General features: G+C 61.0%; 1 pseudogene; it reads left to right on the top strand.

The window, feature by feature from the left end:
• The first annotated feature begins 3,013 nt into the window (after positions 1–3,013).
• LOC125621470 (von Willebrand factor A domain-containing protein 5A-like) lies at positions 3,014–14,233 on the top strand (annotated as a pseudogene).
• Positions 14,234–15,428: the final 1,195 nt, after the last annotated feature.

The following is a 15,428-nucleotide window of genomic DNA, read 5'->3' as shown; positions in this document are numbered from 1 at the left end:
CCCCCTAACAAATGGCTTCTCTCTGTGCCTCAGTTTCCACATCTGTAAAATGGGGATAATGATTCTCACCTCCTTTATATAGTGCTTTGTGATCTATGGATGAAAAGAACTACCGAAGAGAGAGGGATAATGATTATGTAAAAGAAAATATGAAAGCTGATCTGTTGATTCAAGCAGTTGAGATTTGAAGAAAAACAACAAATATTGTGAGACAGACATTAAAAATCATAAGAAGATCCTAGCCCCACTGACGTCAACGACAGAACTTAATTTCAGTGGGGCCAGGATTTCACCTTACATTGTCCAGAATTTTATCTTAACCCAACATTCAAACCCTTTGAGGCTTGCCTGCTGTCTTGGGCCAGACCTTCAACTGCCAATTTACAGTAGATTGGCATCCAGTCTACCAAATGTACTTAAAACATACGGATGTGCTATGTACAATTATTATCGCTTCATAAAATAACATGGAACTGGTTAAGATTTTGTGCCATCTGATTTACCTAATATTCACATAAAGATCATTGTAAGTGGTCACTCACTGATTCACATAAGCAGTGTCCATGTTTCCATTGAATCTTGAGCCCATTGAGTTTCATGAGTGTAAATTCTAACGTTTCCATGCACTCACAGGTGTTAGAATCATGAAATGCCTCCGAAATGTGGTGCTTTTGTGGATAGCTATCACTTTGGGCCTGGTGGAGGCTGTTTCAAAATGTTAAAGGTTATGAAAGTAATATGTGCAAGGAAGATTATGTCCCCAAATCGTTCTTAACCAATTTAGTTTATTCTGTGAATTCTACTTTTGTGAGACACTATGCACTTGATTAGTCTGAATATATTTATTGTTGGAATACCTAGATAGTACGATAAATTAGATTAGATAGATAGATGTGTCTGGGGACACAGAGAGAGAGAATTTTTGTTAACTGTGATCTCCATACAGTTAATACACCTTCATTTCCCCTGATACTTGAATAGAATTTTACTGGTAGCTTTGGTTTCTCTTGGCAAACATGGATGTTTCAAATGGTATTTCTAGATTGTGCTTCACTGGACCATCGGAGCACCTGAAACAATTCAGGAAATATCATTTGATGTTTCACAAGATAAAAGAATAATTCAAGTTACTGATTTCACAACATACTCTACTCAGTGTACAGTGATAGCAAGACACAGAAACACAGCAATTAATGTGAATGAGGGACCTGATCACCTCATACGATATGATTTTTATTGTGCACTTTTTGTCTAATATGCAATATAAATCTCAGGCTCATGGTTTGAGGATTTGAGTATTTAAATTAAAGACTTATTTATCCTTCCTATGGAGTGATTATCAAGTTGGGATACAAGCTTGGGTAATGATGTTACAAAGGGACATTGGACCAAATTCACATCTGGTGAAACTCACTTGACTTTGGAGAATTTGCCCTAGTGTCTCACAGGAACAGAGTGGGTGGACAAAAATCTCCTTCAACATGAGCCCTATATAAATACAAAAGAGGGATACACATTACACTTTAAAGTAAGAGGACTGCAGTTACAGTGCAATGGCCCTCTGAGCTGAGCGGTGTCTGCGCCTAAGGCTGTGACTTCCTCTGCCTCCATCAGAGGGGAAGGGCCCGTCCCCCTCCCTGCACCCAGACGGGGCCGGTGGCTGAGTTGAGAACCCAGCTCCCACCCCAGAGCAACCAGCTCAGGATGGCACGAACTCTCCTTCTGCTTCTGCTGGGTAAGTGACCTCCCTCGGCCCGCATCCCTTTGTCTGTCTATCTGGAGATACCCCCGCCCAGCATCCCTCCATCCCTCTGCACCCCCATCCCCTCCCTGGAGCTCTCTTCTCTTCTCTTCTCTTCTCTTCTCTCTCCAGATTCTCCCCAGGCTGGAATCCCCCGCAGGTAACAACCTCTTCTCTCCTTGCTGAGAGGCTCGCAGCGAGGATGAGGGGGTATCAGGGAGTGGGGCGTGGGGATCCCCCTCCTCTCACACTGTGATGTTTGGAATTGCAAGGAAGGGGGGATCCCTGGGTGCCCCCTGTGTCATCCCCTGGGCGGGTCAGGCTGCCCCGTTCACAGGTGCCTCCTATGAACCTGCCCCAGCAGCAGCTATGGTCCAGAGCCACTTCCGTGGGGGTGGAAGAGCGACCCCAGCTGATGCCTGCTTGTGGGGTCCATTTGGTGGGTCCCAGCTCTGGCCGTAGGGGAGAAGATGCCCCCATACCCCTGGGCACTACCTCACTGACAGCCTCAGCAGCGAGAGAGAGGTCTGGAGGGGCCATGGAGACTGACCTCCCACCTCCCCATTACAATGATTCCCCCCTGGCCAGAGGTCCGTGGGAGTGGGGCTGTGTGTGGAGGGGGGGCCTCTCTCTGCCCCAGCTCTGGGCTCCCACCCACAGAGGACTCAGGGCCGGGGGGGCAGATCCAGCACCATCCAGCGGGACATTAAAAGCAGGTTCTGCAGAGACCCCAGAGGAAACGCAGTGGGTGGAAAAACTCCCCCCTCCCTTCCCCACATCCGGCCGAGCTTCCTCATGTCTCTCGGATGCCTTCTCGCTACTGAGAGGAAGGTGTGATGGTCAACTGACGGGTTCTCCCCCCTCTTCCACCACTGCCCCTGGATGGAGAGTGTGGGGTGAATACCCTGATGGGAAAGGGGTATCTTGGAGTTGAAACATTTGCATCCACAATCCTCCCCGCTTTTTGCACCATAAAGGGGCAGGAAAGAGCAAGGGGCAGTTTGGAGAACCCCCTCCCCAGCCCCAGTTCAATGGGGGGACATGGCAGGATGTGTAGAGCGAAGAGTTTGCAGACAGTCCCTGGCTCCCGGGTGGACGGGCGGCGAACTGTGCAGACGGTCCCTGGGTTATAGAAGCTGGGGACGGGGAGCTGGCAGATGCTCCCTGGCTGGGGGGTGAGGCGTTTGCAGACGCTCCCTGGCTGGGTTGGGTGGGGGGTGAGGTGAGGTGTTTGCAGACGCTCCCTGGCGGGGGGCGGGGCTCCGGGGACACTCTCCCTCCCAGCCTGGGTCAGGGCTTCGCTGCTCAGGGTGCGGATCGGGCCCCAGTCGAGCCCCCTCCCCTGGGGGGCCTGGCCCCAGCCCCCCCTTCCCCTCCGTGTCCAGGGCCCCCCACCCCCTGGTCTGGGCCCATCCCCCGACTCAGGGCTTCGCCCCTGCAGAGTCTCCCCGCCCTGGCTGTGGGGCCCTGCGTGCCGGGGCGGGTTTGGGGGTGTTTGGAGGGAGGTGACCCCGAAACGTTTCTGCTCCGCCCCCCCCATCCACCCTCCCTTTCCGCTCTTCTCCCTGCGTGGGTTTCCCAGGGGCCATCCCCGTGGCGCCCGGCCGGTGTGAAGACACAAATCTCAGCCCTCCCCTTTTGCACCGGGGGGCACCGGCCCTGACCTGCTCCCCACAGGCTCCTGGGGTCCGCTGGGTCCCATGAGGGGTCGGAGCTCCCCACCCCCGCCCACCCCCGCACTGCGGCTCCCTCGCACCCCAAGAAGCAGCTGCTGCAGCAGGAGCCGCCGCCTGTGAATCGGCCGAGGTTTCACGCCGACTCCCTTCCTCCGGGCGGGGAATTAGGCATCAGAGTTCAGTGCTGGGACCAACCGACCCGCCCCGCGCCCCACTGGAGCCCTGCCCTGGCCTCAGCCCTTTCCCAGCCTAGGGAGCGCAGCCCAGAGAGGCGGTAAATACCTGCGGGGGGAACGTGGCCTGTCCTGTGGCTGGGAGTTGCAGGCAGATGAATTCAGGCGAGGAGGGAGGCTCACCTGTCTGGCGGGGAGCGGGGGGGGATTAGCTGCTAGCCCAACTCCCCGGGGGCTTGGGTGGATTCTCCATCCTGGGCCATGTGTGACGCTGGGCGGGAGGTTTGTCTAGAAATCTGCCTACGTTCCCCCCCCCCCCCGCCCCCCAGGTGATCCCAGTCTCCCCGTCCCACCTTCCAGCTGGGAATTCTCCAGGCGGCTGGAGTGGTGACGAGCAGAAACGAGGCTCGGAGAGTGGGGTTGGGAGCCCCTCTCGCTCACGGCAGCTCTGGCGTTCCTCGCCCCCATCCCACCCTCAGCTCCCCGCTCCTCCGCAGAGACTCCCTGCGCGCCTCAGAGCCAGATTTCTGCTGCGGGAGAAATGAACCGGCTGCCGCCCTCTTACCCCGTCGAAAGGCAGCAAATCCAAGGCCCAGGCCGAACGGCTCGGGGGCGTGGAGGAAGAACGCCGGGAGCCCCTGGGCGGCCAAGGGCTGCATTTCACCCCCGTTGGGGCGGGGGGTCTATGGCGACTGCTCCAGCCTGGGGTGAAAGCTGAGTAAATAGCAGGGCCGTGTCCCTGCCAAGAACGGCCAGGAGCTGGAGCCTGCTCCACAAACCTCTGCTTCTCTGCAGGGCGACAGTGGGGAGAAGGGCCTAGCCGGGTTAACAACCCCCCAGTGACCGAGCCGAGTCCCCTGCAACCCCTGTCGCTGTTCCAGGGGCCCCCCCAGGGGCTGGGGATAAAACCCAGCAGTCCTGGCTCCCAGCCCCCTCATTCTAATGCACGAGTCCCCCATCCCCCTTCATTCCGTCTGTCCGTCTGACCCCTGCACCTCTCCTTCCTTCCATCTGTCCATCCATCCCCATACACCCCCCTATGTTTCTCTCTCCATCCCCCAACTGCCAGCTGTACCTCAGTCCCTGCCTGCCCCTCCCTGCGGGGGGCTGGCAGAGTTGGGGCAGAGCCGTGACTCTGATCTCGGGAGCTTGGGCCTGTGGGACTCCCTGCCACAGGACCTGGCTGAGCAGAGGGGTGGGGCTGGGGTCTCAGAGCCATCGCTGAGTGTGTGTGTGTGTGGGGGGGGGTGTCAGGGCACCCTGTGCCCATCAGTTTCCATGGGAACCCTGTATCACCCCCCGACCTTCCCCTCACACAGATCCCCGACCCCGGAGCCAAGATGATGAGTTGTGGCCTCCTGACCAGCTCCAAGGAGCCGGGTGAGTCAGGGCTGCGGGGCACGGTGCCGTGAAGGGGAGGGTGGCCCCATGGCTGACGTGGCTCCTCCCCCAGGTGCCCGTGGGGGGCCTGTGGCTGACATCCCCCTCCCCCCAGTGCCCCTGCACCGCAGGTCGGTGTCGGTGTTGATCCGAGGCTTTGTGGCGGACGTGGGCTGCCAGCTGCTCTGCAGGAACGAGGAGCTGGGGCCCGTGGAGGCCGTGTTCAAATTCCCCGTGGACGCTGAGGCGGCTGTCGACGCCTTCTAGGCCTGGCTGCGGGGGGCCTGGATCCCGGCCCAGCTCCAGGAGAAGAGACAGGTGCTGGGGGCAGGGGTCCTGGGGGGGAGAGAGGAAGGGGGCCGGGCTGGGGGGGTTTTGGGGTGACCCCATCTCTCCCAGCAGGTGCATGAGCTGTACAGGGATGTGCTGTCGGGGGGGCAGGGGATATTGGGGGACAGGGATCTCGGGGTGACCCTGCCTCTCCCGGCAGGCACAGGAGCTGTACGGGCACGCGCTGGCCGGGGGGCAGAGCTCGTTCCTGCTGCAGCAGGAGGTGGCCGGGGGCGACGTGTTCAGCTGCTCCCTGGGGAATTTGCCCCCCGGGGAGGAGGCGATGCTGACCCTGAGCTACACCTGCAAGCTGCCGCTGGAGCATGACGGGGCCGCCCGCTACGTGCTGCCGACTGTGCTACACCCTCGCTACACGCCCCACAGTGAGACCCACAGATCCCCCTGCGCCTCTGCTACATGCCCCACTGTGAGACCCACAGATCCCCTGTCCCCACTCTGCGCCCTTCAGTGAGACCTACAGATCCCCTACCACCATCACTGTGACACCAACAGACCCCCCCACGCGCCCCATGGTGAGACCCACAGATTCCCCCCCATACTCCCCTGTACCCCAGCTGTGTGCTTCCAGCCATGCTGCACCCCTTTTACATGCCCCATGTTGAGACCAGACCTTTAGGTGCCCTAGATCCCGCATAGCTCCCTGTACCACATAGCCCCCAGAACCCCAGCTACACACCCCACTGTGAGTGACCCCGCAGCCTGTACCCCCTGAAACCTCCATAGCCCCTTCTACGTACCACAATGAAAGACCTACATAGCCCCCAAAATGCCCCATAGGCCACTACTGTGTTCCCTGCGGTAAGTGCCCCCTCCCCCCCCGGGTCTGCAGTCCCCGCCCCAGGGTATATGACCCACCCCAGCCATCCCGAAATCCCCTGATATCCCAGCCCAATACCCCCCCCCAATAACTCATACCCCCCATCCTCCCCCCACTCTCCCAGCCCCCGGCCCTTACCCCTGTGTCTCTCTCTGCAGGGTGGGATGGGGAGAACATCACCCAGGAGGTCCCACGGGTCCTCCAGGGGGAGCTGCCCTACACCCTGAGCCTGAGCGCCATGCTGCAGTCGCCCCACGGCATCGACCATGTGCTCTCCAACTGATCCTCACCCCCCTGAGCTATACAGTCGGGAACCTAACCACTGTCCAGGAAAGGGCTCACCCGGACACCTGGGTCCCAGCCATCCCTGCTGGGAGGAGGGTGCTGGGGGTGGGGCATGGGGCATAGGCTGAGGGGTGGGTTCCAGGGAACGGGGCTGTGGTCGGGGGGAAGGTCCCAGGGGGTGAGAGATGTGGTGTAGGGCGCGGGGTGGGTCCCGAAAGGGGGAACATGGGCCAGACTCTTTGGGTGATTGAGGGGGTGGGGGATCGAGCAGTGGGGGTGGGTCTCTGGGGGCAGTCATGGGGCTCTGAGGGGGCGGCTCACAGGGGCTCGATCTCATGCCCACCCCATTTGCAGGCTTGCCCCCATCTCCCCACAGGCTCCCTGAGGGGCGACCCGGCCGTGATGATGACCCTGCTGCCCAGAGTGCCCGAGGTGGTGCCGGCCCAGAGCCAGCTGGGGAGTTCGTCCTCCTGCTGGGCCGCTCCGGCAGCACGGCCTGCCCCATGGATGCAGAGACCTGTCCCGCCAGCGCATCAACAGCACCAAGGGACGGCCAGGCGGGAGCCTGCGCTAGATGGGCCCGTGGGGCCGTGTCGGGGGAGCAGCCCAGGCTGGCTGGGCCCGTGGGGCTGTCTCTCCATCCGTCTGTCTGTCCCCAGGAGACCCTGGTCCTGCTGTTGAAGAGTTTTCCCCTGGGCTGTTATTTCAACATCTATGGCTTTGGGTCTGAGTTCGAGTCCTTCTACCCGTGAGTCCGAAGGGCAGGGAGGGGGCTGGCTGGGTTAGGGGGCAAGGCTGGTTAGCGGACAGAAAGTGTCTCTTGGTTAGGGGGCAGGGCTGGTTAGGGGACAGGGGTGTTGGTGGGTAAGGGGTCAGGGCTGGTTAGGGGGCAAGGGGTGTCGGTGGTTGGGGGTCAGGGCATGTCTGTTTGTTGGGGGCAGGGCTGGTTAGGGGACACGGGTGTCGGTGGGTTTGGGGGCAGGGCTGGTTAGGGGACAGGGGTGTCGGTGGGTGAGGGGGCAGGGCGGGTTAGGGGGCAGGGTGTGTTTGTGGGTTGGGGGTCAGGGCATGTCTGTTTGTTGGGGGCAGGGCTGGTTAGGGGACAGGGGTGTCGGTGGGTTAGGGGGCAGGGCTGGCTGGGGGTAGGGTGTCCCTGGCTCCGGCTGTCCCAGCCCCAGACCTGTCGGCGCCCCCCGCAGGCAGAGCGTGGAGAATACCCAGCAGACCAAGGCCGAGTCCCTGCAGCGCCTCCAGCTGCTCCAGACTAACCTGGGGGGCACCGAGTTCTTGGAGCCGCTACGAGCCATTTACCGCAGCCCCTGCCGGGACGGGCACCCACGCCAGGTGCTGGGGCATCGGGGCCAGCCGGAGGGGCATCCTGGGGAGGGCTTGGAGAGTGATTGTGGGGGCGAGGGGTGATGGGGGGGGGTCTCAGAGAGGGATGCGGGCCTGCGGGGACAGACTCACAGACTTTCAGGACAGAAGGGACCATTGTGATTGTCTCATCAGGCCCCAGCTCCTCGCCCGCCACCCCCCGCCACCCCCCTTGACACTGCTCAGCCCCTCGCTCCCCCCAGGGACAGCCCCACCCCTCAGGCTGAGTCACCGGCACCCCCAAACCCTGAGTTACAGGCGTCAGGTCACAGCGACGCCCCCCAGTTTCTCCGGTTCAAACCAGTGAGTGCCCCAGGCTGCTGAGGGAGACCAACCCCCTCGGGGAGACCAACCCCCTCGGGTCTCTGCCAGTCTGAGCCAGGGGAAACTCCCTTCCCCACCCCACACGTGGGGGTCAGCTTGCCCAGAGGATGGGGGCGAGACCCCCCCCAGCCAGCCCCCTGGGAAGGATTCTCTGCAGTAACTCTGAGCGCCCCCCCACTCCCAGTGCCCCGCTGCCGCCCATGGAGTGTTTGCTCCCAGCTGTCGCTCTGGGCCATACGCCATTACAGGCCCCTCCTTGCCCTCCCTCCCCCCCCATCCCGCTCCCCTCGGAGGCTGTTCAAGGGGGAGACCCTGGGAGAGGGGGATCGGAGAGGGGCTGGGGGCCCTGGGGGGAAGCCGAGCGGGGCCAAGGGGTTGCTCGGAGTGGGCCTGGGGCTCTGGGCCAGATGGGGGGCCGGTGCCTCTGGGGGTGTGAGCAGGGCATGGTAGGTAGCAACTGCGGGGGTGGGGGTACCTCTGTATAGAGCTGGGAGAGGCAGCGCTTTGTGCTGTGCCCAGCTCTGGGGGGTGCCCTGCAGCCGGGAGGGGCAGGGAGGTCACTGGTGGGGGGGTCAGGAGGGAGCTCCTGGAAAAGTGCCCACAGCAGTCGGTGGGTTCTTGTCTCCAGGGGCCGGTGAACAGGTGATGGGTTGGGGTCATGCCTCGGGGTTGGGGGGGTCACAGAGATAGGGGCGGTAAGCAGTCCCCGTCTGTCAGCCCCTCAGGGGAGATCTCTGGGAGGGGAGGGATGGGGCTGGGGGTCTCTGGGAGGGTCAGTGGGACAGACTCTCCATGGGGCTGCTCCCAGTCCCAACAGGGAGGGGGTGTCTCCAAGGGGGTTGGGGTCCCTGGCTCTGACAGCATCTCTCCCCCGCTCAGCTGTTCGTGTTTACGGACGGGGAGGTAGAGAACACCTAGGACATCATCGCAGAGGTGCAGCATCACCGGGGAACCCACAGGTAACTGGGGGTGCCTAACCCCCCCCAGTCCTGCCCCCATTAGCATTGCCATCATGTGGACCCCCACCACCATAGTGCCCAGCATCTGCCCAACCCTTTGCCTCACCCTGCCTCCTAGCCCCACCAGCATGGGGAGCCCCCCCAGTCCAGCCAGCCCTACTGGCCCCCCTCCAACTGCCCTGCCCCCACCCAGCACTGGATGGGCCCCACCAGCTCGGCCCCTCCCCCTCCGGTCTCTGCCCCACCCCTCAGGTGCTTCTCCTTCGGCATCGGGGATGGGGCCTCCACGGCTCTGGTCAAAGGCTTTGCCCGGGCAGTGGGGGGCAGCGCCGAGTTCATCACCGGCCAGAACCGCGTTCAGCCCAAGGTGAGAACCCAGCAATCCTGGTTCCCAGCTCCCCCACTCTAGCCTACTAGATCCCACTCCCCTCCAGAGCTGGGGATAGGACCCAGGAGTCCTGGCCCACTTTGTGTGTGCCGGTCCCCCACCAGGTGCCTCAGTCTCTGAAGTGGGCCCTGCAGCTGTCGGTGACCGGGATCTCACTGAGCTGGGATCTGCCCCTGGGATCCAGGCAGAGCTGCTGCATTGGGACCCGGAGGTGATCTTTGCTGGGCAGCGGTGCCTTGTCTACGCCCAGCTCCGCAGGCAGCCCCAGGTGGGAGAGCAAGGTCCCCCGAACTGGGGTGCCCCCAGGGCTCGGGGTCAGTGACTGAGGCAGGAGCCCCACAGTCCCCTCCTGGGCGACAACTCTGGCCCCTAACGATGGCCATTGGCTGGAGCTCCCTGTGCTACCCCAGCCCCATTGTTCTGAATGGGGAGAGTTCACTCTGACCCCTAACGATGGCCATTGGGCTGCAGGTCTCTGTGCTACCCTAGCCTCATTAATTTCAGTTGGGATTGTTAACTCTGACCTCCTAACGATGGCCATTGGGCCAGGGATCTCTGTGTTACCCCAGCCCCATTGATCTGTGTTGAAATTGATTAAATCTGACCCCTAACGATGGCCACTGGGCAGCAGGTCTCTGTACCAGCCTGGCTGCATTGATCTCAGGGCAGGTCTACACTGTAAGTTTTCATCGGTGCAGCTGCACCATTGTAGCATGTCTGGTGAAGACGCTCTAAGCCGACGGGAGAAGCTCTCCTGCCGACGTAGCACTGTCTGCACGGGGGGCTAAGGTCAGTGTAACTACGCCCCTGATGGGTGTGGATTTTTCATGCCCCTGAGCGATGTAGTTCTACCAAAGTATGTAGTGTAGACGAGACCTCAGTGGGGATCGATAACTCTGACCTCTAATGATAGCCACTGGGCTGGAAGTCTCTGTGCTACTCCAGCCCCATTGAGCTCAATGGGGATTGTTATCTCTGGACACTAATGACGGCCATTGGGCTTACTAAGCCAGCCTCCCAACTGGTGTTCATTGGGTGTATTTGCCCCGTTTATTCTGTAAGCTGGGTCTGAGGGGTCCCAGGGCATCTTCTCCCCCCTTGCATTCCACCTCTGACCACCTTTCTTTCCCCACAGCTCCCAGACATTCCCATGGGGGGCATCACCCTGCAGTACCGCATCCAGGACCAGACCTAGAAGGAGACGCCGCAGTTCTCCCTGCAGCCACAGGATGGAGACAGGTGACAGCAATGCTCCCCTGGCTCCCATCCCCCACCCCAGGCAGCTGGGTCCTGCCCCCCTTCCCCCACGTCCTCACCCCAGCAGAACAGAGACAGGATGGGACCAGCGCCCCTTCTGTGACCACTAGACCCCACTCCCTTCCCGGGGCCAGGATAGAACCCTGGAGTCCTGGCACCCACCCACCCCCATCCCACTAGAACCTGCTCCCCTCTCCGTAGCGGCTGGAACCCAGGCATCCAGGGCTGACCCCATGAATCTCTCTCCCTGGCACAGGCTGTCCGTTCACCGGCTGGCCGCCAAGTCGCTGCTGCTGGAGCTGGAGGGGGCCGTGGGCACGGGGTCGGAGGGGGACAGGCGCCGGGCACTGGAGGCCAGCCTGAGCTCGGGGGTCGTCTGCTCCCTCACGGCCTACGTGGGGGTGGACGTGGAGCGGGGGCAGCTGGTGAGGTGCGATGTCCCGCTGGCAGGTAACCCCCAAAGCGGCTGGGGCTCCTGGCGCCAGGGGGGACCCAGCATGTGGGGGGAACTCGGGTGGGAGGGGGAACCTGGCACTGGGGGCGGTATGGGGAGGTGGGGGGAACCTGGCGCCAGGGAGGGATCCCAGCACAGGGGGATCCCAGTGTAAGAGGGGGGGACCCAGAAGGGGCATGCGCGGGGCATCATGTTTATGGGGTAATGTACCTTTGCCCCTCTCCCTGCCCCCCTGACTCCCGGGGGCTGTGCTGCCCCCTCCCTGCTCCAGGGTGACGGCGACCCCAATCCCCATACCTCCGGGGCATGGGGAGACGGGGAGTAGCACCGCCCCCCACCCCAGCCGGAAGAGAGGGGTCTGTGCCAGACAGACGGACAGAAGTAGACAGGCATGCGGATACCCAGAGTCAGACAGGGACAGAGACCGAGAATCAGCCGACAGACCCAGACGGGGACAGGACGGAGAGGCGCAGAGAGAGAAACAGACCCAGTCAGACAGACAGACCGACCCGGGCAGATGCAGGGACAGGAGGGGCGGGCACATTGCTGTCATGAGCAGACCTGGCTAGTAGGGGCCTCTCGCCCCCCAGCATCCTGCCCTCATCCATGGAGTGCAGCACCCAGCCCTGCATCCCCTGGGGCTGGAGGAGGGGTCCTGGCTGAGGGGAGAAGAATGGGGCTGTGGGGACTGGATCTGGGGGTCACAGCCAGGGGGGAAGGGGCAAGAGCTGGAGATCCTGGCTGTGATGGAGCTGCGGGGAGAGGAGGATGGGGCTGGGTGTGGGGGGGTCCCAGCTCGGGGAAAGGGGCTGGGGGGTATGGAGGAGGGGTCCCAGCGGTGCGTTGGCTCTAAGTGTCTCGGGGGGGACGGAATTCTCTTCCCTCCCTTTGCTTCTCTGGGTCTGTTTTCGTGTCCGTCTGTCTCTGTGTCTGTCCATCTACTCGCTAAATTTCGATTTCATCATGGACTATATGGAGGTGATAGACTGGGTCTCCGTAGACCCCATCTGCGAGCGGCCGGCGAGCGGAGTGCGCCTGGACGAACCGAACCAGCGCAGCGTCTTTGGGCGCTTGTCCCGTGACTTGGCTGCGGCACGTGAGTACCTCTGCCACGCGTGCCTGCAGCTCCCGAAGTCCAGCGCCGGCCATCTCCTCCCTCGCAAGCGCCTGTCCTGGCTCCGTGGCCTCCCAAAGCTCAGCCGGGGGGCCCCAACAAAAGGGCAGACAGTCCTGCAATCAGGGGGCCCCACCGGAGACGGCACCCCAGAACGGTGAAGGGGGCTGGGAGTCAGGACTCCGGGTGTGGGCAAACGCCAGGGTGACGCTTCATCGGGTTAGAGACCCATGTGCCCTGAAGGTCACGGAGCTGTGCAAGTCTTTAAAAACGACATAGAAAACGAAGGAAATTCCTGGGTGAAAAACCTTTGTGTCGCTGAGGGAGGGGGATTTCTTGGCTGTTTTTTTTAGTGTCGTGAAGCAAATTATCTCGAAAGAAAATGAATAAAAAAATAAGGAAACCCCCAAGCAAAAAACTCTGTGAAGGTGGAATTTGGGGTGTGAGTTTGTGTCAGTGAGCTCAGGGTGTGTGTGTGGGGCGGGGATCAGTAGTTTTTTTCATAACAGGAATGTCTCTGAGCAGTTTTCTCTGAAATAAAGCCAGAGGGAAATTCCCAGGCAAAAAAACCTTGTGAAGCTGGGTCTGAGCTTGGAGGTTTGTACAGGTGAGTTCAGGGGCAAAAGTCTTTATTGGCACCTTCTGGTTTATAAACGAAGAAACCCACGAAAGGCAGAAATTTTAAAGTTATCTTAAAACCTGCATTTGGAGAGTCTGGAAATACAAAGTGACCCAGATCGCTTTAACTCTGCCCCGTAACCCTGGCCCATGCATGGCTATACTATCATATAGACTCTGTAACATCCCATCCCCCGCTACCTCTTTAGACTCTTGTGTCCCTCTGCGGACGTAGGTCTGTATCGCAGGTTGTAGTGGGGGATGGTTTCGGGGTCAGACTGTGTTTGAGAAACACCGTGGGGTTGTGGAATTAATGCCTGGGCAGGAACAGTCACAGGGAGTTGGGTGCCCATCTCCGATTGAAAGTTAATTGTCATCCCATGGGTGGAAGAAGGGGCAGAGTTAAGGATGACTGTGGTGGGGTTAAGGGTGCAGAAGAGCAGGTTAAGGACACCCATGGAGGGACAGAGTTAAGGCCACACAGAGGGTGACCGTTAAGGCTGTTGTCTGTCCCCCAGCCTGGACAGGCCATGTCGCTGTTCTGTACCCACAACCCTGTGCCAGCCCCATCTCCCTGTGTCTCTCCCCAGAGCGGGCACCGGAGGAGTCTCCCTTGCTGAGGCTGGTGTCTCTGCAAAATGCCGACGTCTTGTGGAACCTGGACCCCTGGCTGGCTGCTGTGCGGGGGGTGAGCGAGACCGACGCCGGGGGAGGATACCCAGTGAGGTGAGCGGGGGTGCAGAGGAGAGGGGAGAGATCTGGGGCAGGTGCCATTGATTGGGCCTGTTCTCTGCTCCCAGATGAGATTGGTGGCGACCCATTCGGGGGGGGGAGTCTGAGGGTGACTGGATTAAAGGACCCCTGAACCTGGAGCCCAGTGGGCGAGACGGGCCCAGATTTGGGGGGCTGGGAACCCCCTAACGGGGTCGGAGCATTGGATCGAGGGGGCCCAGGGCCAGATGGAGGCGCCCAAGTTGGGCCCTGTCTCAAGCCATCTCTATACTCTCTGGACATGGCACTGGGCATCTGGGTGGAGGGTCCACGGTGCTGGAGCAGGGGCTATAGGAACCCTCCGAGTCGGGGTGGGGGGATGGAGTAGGGGGTCCCTAGGGAAGGGGGAGGGCTGGGTGAGGGATGGAGGTCAGGGAAGGGGGCCAGGCTGGGCGCTGACTCAGGCTGTCTCTATCCTGCCCCCCACAGGACGTGACCCCCAGCATCTGGGCCACGGTGCTGGCCATGGTCTGGCTGCACGACTGGGCCATGGGGTAGCGTGACGAGTCGAGCTGCTGGAGGCCAAGGCTGTGGTCTGGGTGCAGGACTGAGCAGGTGAGAGGGTGCCTGGGGGGTGGGGGGCAGGGACAGTGTCCAAGGTCTCGACCCTGAGAGTCCCTGCCCCATGGGGCCCCTGGGCCCCAAGAACCTCCATCCTCACGGCCCAGAGCCATGAGCCTGCCCCCCATGTCCTATAGCCCAGCCCCCTTCAGGGCCCTGAGAGCCTGAGCCCCCGTCCCCAGCCTCTCCCCATCCCAATCCCAGCACCCTTCCGGGGTTTCCATGACCTGCCCCCCAGCACCTTTACTTCCCAGCTTCCCAACCCCCACACCAGTCCCCCACGTGCTGTGAGCTCTGTTCCTTTTGCCCCCAGGCCCTCCCCTCGTTCCCCGGGCTGGTGTCTCTCCAGTGCCCCCCTCTCATTTCGGGGGCCCGGCTGAGTGAGTGCCTGGAAGCCGCCAACGCCCTGCTGGGCTGCAGCGTTGGCCCTGCCATCTTCGGGCTCTGAGCCCCCTCCAGGATCCCCGCACCCACTCCCCAGACTACCCTGGGCATCCAACTGGGAGCCCGAGGACCAGCAGGGGACACTGGGTGCAGACCCACCTGGCCGGCCTGTGCCCAGCCCGGAGCAAACCCCCAGCTGGGATCCCATCTCTGCCACCAGTTTGGATGCATCTGCCTCCCGCTGGCTGAAGAGGAGCGATGGCTGCCCCCCGGCTCCACCCCACTCTGACCCACTGTTGAGTAACCCCCACGCTGCTCACAGCCGCTGCCTCCTCTCTGCATTGTGGGGGAGTCCTCGGGATCGCCTGCATCAATGTCGCACATCTCTTCGCTTTTTACAAATGACTGAGGGGTCCCTCTGTAAACAGCCTCCGGCCCCCACCCCAGAGGTGGCTGCACTGACCTCGCCCTGCATGAGCCATCCAGTGTCAACCTAGTCCCATCTGCACGGAGTTCAGCTACTGGACAGCCAGCCAGACCAACAGGATCTTTGCTTGTCCAAACACAACCTCACTTTGTCGTAATGGCAGTTTTCTCTTCGCTGGACAATCCTGAACACAAACACGAGCACAGTGATTGGCTTAATTCTTCATTTCCTCTCTGCCTAGGTCCAGACTAGAGCTGGTCAGTCATTTTCCAGCTGAACAGTGCTGTGTTGGCAAGTGCAATTCTGTGGTAAAGGCTGGAATCAGGCAGCAGATGGAGGAAGCTTGCCCCGTGCTGCGTGTTGTGAATCCCTCC

Source organism: Caretta caretta, chromosome 14 (assembly GCF_965140235.1).
Source record: "Caretta caretta isolate rCarCar2 chromosome 14, rCarCar1.hap1, whole genome shotgun sequence".
Taxonomy (NCBI): domain Eukaryota; kingdom Metazoa; phylum Chordata; order Testudines; family Cheloniidae; genus Caretta; species Caretta caretta.
Note: the sequence above shows the minus strand (reverse complement) of the source record. Positions and strands in the feature narration are given on the sequence as shown.